The sequence below is a fragment of the Microtus ochrogaster genome, chromosome 7, assembly GCF_000317375.1.
Source record: "Microtus ochrogaster isolate Prairie Vole_2 chromosome 7, MicOch1.0, whole genome shotgun sequence".
NCBI classification, from domain to species: Eukaryota; Metazoa; Chordata; class Mammalia; order Rodentia; family Cricetidae; genus Microtus; species Microtus ochrogaster.
In genome coordinates, this window is record NC_022014.1 from 49,430,263 (window position 1) to 49,437,717 (window position 7,455).

The following is a 7,455-nucleotide window of genomic DNA, read 5'->3' on the forward strand; positions in this document are numbered from 1 at the left end:
ATCCTAGAGAAGCTAAATAAGAAGGTGAATCCAAAGACAAACATATAGGCATCCTCCTGAATATTAACCTTCATCAGGCGATGACAGGAGACAGAGACAGAGACCCAAATTGGAGCACCGGACAGAAATCTCAAGGTTTTCTGGATTTTTTAAAAGAGATTTTTATTTATTTATTTATTATATATAGTGTTCTGTCTGCATGTCTGCCTGCAGGCCAGAAAAGGGCGTCATATCTCACTTCAGATGGTTGTGAGCCCCATGTGGTTGCTGGGAATTGAACTTAGCACCTCTTAAAGAGCAGCCAATGCCCTTAACCACTGAGTCATCTCTCCAGCACTGAATACTTTTTTTTTATTATTATACTTCACCAAAGACATATCTATCTTCTTCTTCTCCTCCTTCTCCTTCTCCTTCTCCTTCTCCTTCTCCTTCTCCTTCTTCTTCTTCTTCTTCTTTGGTTTTTCAAGACAAGGTTTGTTCTTTCTTATTTATACATTGTGGCTATGTGTTCAGAGAAAACAGGTTTTCAAAGCATTAAGCCATTTGCCATAGAGATGTGAGAAAATTATAAATATGGCAGATAAGAATCTACCCCCGTCTCTCATATAAAATCTCTAACATCCTCCATCGAACACATCGCTGCATTTTTACTCAACACCATACTCCATCTCATCCTGGCCCTGGAAAATTCCACTGGCTGCCGCTGTAGGATTTGAGCTAGAGATCATCTTATTTCACAAGCCAGTCACCTCACAGTTCTCAGATGTGCCGGGTGAGAAAGGGGCCTGAAGACATTTCACCCTTCTCGGCAGGGCTCTTGAGAAGCAGCTGTCTACGGCACAGTGATAAGATCACTGACCCCAGACCCTGAGATCCACCTGACATCTCCCCTTTTCTAAATGTCCAAATGCCGGCTCTCTTCTTCAGTCCAGCTCACCACATGCTCGCCACAGAGACAAATGACCCCACTTACTTCTTCCTGACGGGTTTGTCACAACTACAATAACTTTATTCATCCCAAGAGAAGGAATTGTTCTTACTTGTGCACATCAATGGAGCGAGGCTCATTCGACTCAGCGTGTGTGACACGTGGTTGCTGTCTGAACTGCCTGGGGGAGGAATGGAAATCCAGCTTACAGAAGTGTGTAGCTTCCTACCTGTGTCTTCGCAAACAACAGTTTCCAGTGCTATGTAAGGGGTCTTTTTATTGTTCTTAATTTTGTGAGGAAAGAAATCTTCTATTTTTAAACGTATTATAGAGACTTCGTTATTTAAATGCAGATGCTCGAGTGTGCTAATTTGTAATGAATCCAAAGTTGGTAGGATAAAAAAATATCAAGAGCAAATTGTATGAGAAGTCCTAGAAGGCAGGACATGCACATAAGACAAGATGTACCTGGAGGAAGGGACAAGAAGGACAAACTGATGGAAGACGGAAAGAACCTAGGAAAATCCGAGACATCTGCTCAGCTGGGGAGGAAAGATGTTGACGTCAATGTGTGGGTCACCTGACTGAAGTACAGAGCTACCGGACCAGGAGCAGAGACAGGCAGCCGTTATAATGGGTGGAAGCCCTGGATGTGGTCAGCAGGATTCATCAGTTTTAGAAACTCGAGTCTAATCAATCAGGACAACCATGAGACCTTGCAAAGAAAAATTCCCGTCTAGTGCAATTTTACCCATTACCACTAGAGGGCACTCCCGCCTAATGAAGATCAAATGGAGCACATAGTATACCTAGATTAAAAATTAATCTAGAGGAAAAAAAGTAATCTAGGAAGTGAAATTATTAATGAGTTTTATTTCTTTTTAATTTCCTACATTTTACGATGGCAGAGCAATTAACACATTGCTTATATGATTACTAAAAACATTTATAAATAATGGATGAAAATGAACAGCCCACCATCATCCAATCCATAAATGGGGTGATGATCTTAATAGATACTACTCTAAAGAAGACTCAAATGACCAGCAAATACTTCAAAGTGTTTGAAAACTCAACATCCTTAGGCAGTGAGAAATGCAATATAAAACTTCTTTGATATCCATCTTGCCACCAGGAAAAGAGATCCGGGGGGGTGGGGGGAGACAGGACCTTGTGGGAGTGAGCTGGAGTCATTCTAGCGGTCAATATAGATGGTACTGAAACTATTGAAAATAGAATAAAAATATGGCCCAGCTGTGTCACTCCTGGACATGTGCCTGAAGGATTCTGTGTCGTCACCACACCGCAGGGATATTTGGACATCCATGTTTGTTGTTGCAGCACCTAGGATAGCTGAGAAATGAAACAGCCTAGACGCCCATCCATCAGATGAGCACAGGAAGAAAAGGCGGGGTGCAAAAACAAAGGAATTCTATCAGCTCTAGGGAAAAAGTTAAACCGTGACACAGAGTGGAGCCAACAGCTGCAGATTGTTACGCAATGGAAAAAGAGCCAGACGCAGAAAGAGAAATACCATGTTTCCTCTCATACAGGGAACCTGGATTTGTGTGTGCAGAAAGCAGAAAGGGGGCTGTGATCTAAGAAAAGAGGAAGTGATCTTCTGGGGAGGGAAGTGAGAGTAACAAGTCCCTGGTTCTCCACCTTCCCAGTGCTGTGACCCTTTAATACAGTTCCTCATGTTGTGATAACCCCCCACCACAAAATTAGTTTATTGCTACTTCATGATTGTAATTTTGCTGCTGTTATGAATTGTCATGCAAAGATCCGACATGCAGGATATCTGATATGAGTCCCCCAGGAAAGGGCCATTTGACACCTCCAGTCCCCCTCAAGGGAGTTGTGACCTGGAGGGTGAGGAGCGCTGGAATAGGGGGCCATGAAAGCGGAAGAATGAACTGCTTGGAAGCGGAGGGCAGAGCGGATGTGGGGGTGAGGCACAGAAGGCGGATGGCTGAGAACAAAGTGTAACGGCTTAAATGTGTGAAAATTCCAGAGAAGCCCGTGACTCCAGATGTCACTTAAGCAATTAGTTTTAAAAGACTTGCCCAATAACCTCCTATCTGATGGGAAGATAAAAGGGTGTGTGTAATGCCCACATAGATGCACGTGACAAAGTATTAATTCTTACATTATCTCTGGAGAAGAAGCATACATCTCCTTGGCACTAATCCCCCAATTGCCCTGTGGATTTCAATTTTCATGATAAAAACTTGAAAAATACTTCGAATATAAAATTGAAAAAAGTTGGGGGGGGTGAATAAAATAAAATTCATACCCTTTAATCCCAAGATAATTTCCACCTAGTGATAGAACAAACACCGTACTCGCCCTTGGGTAGTACTGAGTAAGCATTTGGAAATTCTTATCCTCAAAATAATTTGCTTAGGCATTCCATTTCAAGGACAGGACACAACAGCCAAGAGTTCCGACCAGGGACTATTTTCACTTATTAACGACTTTCAAAAACTTAGTAACTAAAAATAACCCCTGATTTTGCTACTCGTGGGTTAGAAATTTGAGGAAGGGCTTGGCCGGGTAATTGCTGCTTCCCACCAAGCTACAGCTCGATGTCAGCCCAAGCTTGGGATTTTGGAAGGCTCCACGGGACGGGATATCCAGGACAGTTCCCTCATGGGAGCTGCAGCTGCTGCCCCTAACCATCTCATCTGGCCTCGCCAGTACGAGATGCTCTCAGGGAAGTGAGATTTCTTACGGCACAGCGTACAGTCCAAGACTCTAAGCAAACCAAGCAGCTTTGCTATTGTTGTAGCTGAATGTCGAATCCCCTCCGGAAGCCCTAGGGGACAGGCTTGGTTCCCAGAGTGGTGTCTGGACAGTGATGGAATCTGTGGGAGATCTAAGGTCACTCGGAGCTGTAGGACCCAGGCTCATCTCATCTATCTTCTTCCGAGCTGGAGATGTGGCCACTCACACGGACATGCATCCTGCCAACCAGCCAGCAGAATGGCCTGTATTAGACTTGAACCTTCCAGACCATGAGCCAAAATAAGCCTCTACTTCATAGACCATCTGTGTCTACTATTTTCACATGATGACACAGAGGGACTAATAATGTACCTTTAATAACCTAACTCTGCATACACGGAGCTGGACTTCAGTTGCAGCTTCCAGCAGGATGGAGGAAGCCATTCCCACAGTGTCTGCTAATTGATGGTTTCCTCTGGGAAGGTATGGAGGGTCTTGGTGAGTTTTCAGAACCTGAGTTCTTTTTCTTAAATAGAAACCTTGAAATATAATAAAGGTATCATATCTCCATACTCACGAATACTGCCTGGCCATTAACCATCCCACCCCACCTGTGCCTGCCCTAAGTAAGAGTGTTAGCTGAACACACCATAGTCAAGCTTGAGACTCCATTTCCCACTCTACCTGTGACTTAAGAGACCCGGGCTGGGCTAAGTTCTAACAAATGGAACATGTGTGCATGTGTGCACTGGAGGGTGATGTGGGCACTGATGTCAGTCTGTGAAGAACTGTTTGTTCTCCCTTTGCCTTGACTCCTTCCTGATGCCTAGGTCCATCTTGGATGGTGAGCCTACAGCCATGTTGAAGATGATTCCTTTCTCTATCTGCCTGTGTCTGTCAATCAGCACTTCTGTAGATGGGTGTGGTCTTGAAGAATGCTACTCTTAGCTGGGTGGTGGTGGTGCATGCCTTTAATCCCAGAACTCAGAGGCTGGCAGATCTGAGCTTGAAGTCAGCCGGGTCTACAGAGAGTTCCAGGACAGCCAGGGCTACATGGAAAAACCCTGCCTTGAAAAATAAACAAAACGGTAAGACTACTCTCGTGCGACCCTGGGCAGGCCTCACCACGATAGGAGAGTTCTCATGGAACCCTGGAAGGGTTTTAGGAAGCTTAGTTTTGCCCTTCTCCAGGTCAGGATTCTTAATGCACTTCTATAACACCATCAGCCTCCCTTCCCCAGGAACCTCCTCCTGCCACGACAGGCTCTAGTCTTGCAGGCCTTACAGCACAGATGGCTTCCCACACCTCACTCCCCTTCTCCTCAGTAACAGGAATCCTAGTTTAACTAAAAATCAGTTTAGCTGGCAGTTACTCTGTCTCCTTTGCTGAGAGCATGTCTGTGCGTTCTGTTTGTGGCCACGGACCTGTGACCAGGCACTGACTTCAGGTTCCCAGAAATGGAATAGCCCTTCTTTAGCCTGTCTTCCCTTCCTCCAGCCTAACCTGGGTGATGGCTGGAACTCTTGTAGTCAAGGAGTAACACCTAGAATGGAAGCTTCATGCTAAGGAGGGCGAGACCAACATGCATCTGAGGCTCTGATGACATCAGAAGGCACCAAGCCAGCTCCACATCACCTACCTCTCTTTAAGAATTTTTAGTTGCGTGTCTGTGCCTGCGTATGTCTATATACAACACGCCCCAGGAAGCATGAGCTCAGACTCTGTGGAACTGGAGCTGCCAGTGGTTGTAAGCTACCTGATGTACGGGCTAGGAACTGAACTTGGGTCCTATTGCATGTGCGGTACCCACTCTTTAAACTGATCAGCCATCTCGCCAGCCCCTATCGCTCATTTCTTTAGATCCAAATTTCCTGTTGTCTGCAGCTAACTCTAGTTCTGAGTCATTTGTGTTTTAGTAGAGAGAGCCAGACTTCAAACGAGCGAGGGCAGGCAGCCGAGGCAAAGCACTCCGACTTCAGTACCACGTGGTCCTCACGTCCACAGCCTCTAAGGCGGCCACTCACCTTCCTTTAGACCCATGTGAAACAAAGCAGGGAGACCAAGGTGAGCACCGGGAAAGAAAACAAAAGATTTCCACGGGACTGTCTTCATGTTGCTTCCAGACATTAATTCATCTTCATAACCTTCCAGAAGATACTGATCTCACAGGACGAAGTTCTGGCAGGCTCCAAGGTCTGTCTTCTCCAGAGTAAGACATGCAGATAACGGGCCTGGTGCAGGGTTCGGTCAGGCCCTTCACCTGGGTAACTGTTGGGGGCTGCAGACCCCTGGCCCCTTGACTTTCTTTGCCTGCCTCAGACCCTTAGCCTACTGGAGTGAACTGAACAAAACAACTTGTTTACCTGTGCCTGCAGCTGCTCCGAGCATGAGACCCTGATGGCAGGGGAGTGGGTTCTGGTGAGGCCTGCAGCTGAAAGATCCCGAGAGCTGGGGCATGGCTATCAGCTAAAGGTCCCTAAATAAGCTTCCCTGGAGCACAATAAAGTTGGCATTCTTGTATCAAGGATGACCCGTGTCCTCGTGTCTCTGTCTGTGTGTGTGTCTGTGTGTGTGTGTGTGTGTGTGTGTGTGTGTGTGTGTGTGTGTGTGTGTGTGTGTGTATGTTTTAATTCTCCAGCCTAGTTCCCGGCTCGTGTACGGGTGCTACGGATAATCTGTACCACCATGTTTGGTCTCTGGGCCTCAGAGGCGGTAGCACTTGATCCCTGACCTGAAGGGGGTCTCTAACTTTTGCTTCAAACAAACTCCTTGAGATGTGCCCAGGCTAGCCAAGTGCTGAGTAGAAAACCGGGCCAACGGCTCCTGGAGTGGCAAACCACCTGATGCTGCAAAACTCCCACCTAGAAATCTGAGATCCATATTTCTTAAAAATGAGGCTAACATTATGTTACATAAACTTATTAGTTACGTAAACTTATATAAGCTAAGTATTTGCAGAATTTTATGAATTTTTGATAAATATATGTTCTATTTGCGTGCAAAAGAAGTCTGGTAGGACCCTGCACCACAATATAAATCTGGTAGAGGCATGGATATTACTGTAATCTGTTTTCACTTCCTAAAACAAATATGGAATAAAGGGGAGAAGACATTCTTAAAGTAAGATTTTCAATCAAGTACTGTTATTACCCTCTTACTCCTACCCTCCTGGTCTTCCCTAAGAGGTTCAGTCCTCCTGGCAACCCACCCGACAGGGACCAAATGGAAACGAGAAGGTGAAGTCTACTGAAGACTCGGAAGCCTGGCCACAGAGACTACATCCAATACATCTGTCTACACTGGGGTGACTCTCAACGTGACCTAGAGAGGGTGAGGCCATAGGGAAGACAAAGGTAGTGGTCCTGAGCCCTCAGAGTCATGAGTAAAGGGCGGGCATAAGGAGGAACGGCAGTGGGTGGACCAAGGGGTGCTGAGTAGGAACAAAAGCAGAACCCCAGCAAAGCCCCGAGGCAGGTGACCTGGGACAACTGTGGAATCTCTGAACTGTAAGAGAAGACAACTCTACATTTAACACCGCGGTGTTTTCCAGCTGGTGCACCCCCTTGTTGTCCACAAAAGCATCAGGGATCCTGTCAACTATGTACACATGACCCTCAAAGCAGAAAGCTAACGCTTTGGGGCACACTTCAAAAGCAAACAGAATATGAACAGACCTCAAAAAGGGACTCATTTCGAGGAAAACCTGAGAAGCCAGGCTGTTCTTAAGCCTCTGCACAGCTTTAGCGGGCTTCAAATCATCCCGTTCCTCCTCTTCCTGCTCTGTACTTCCTGGACTCAC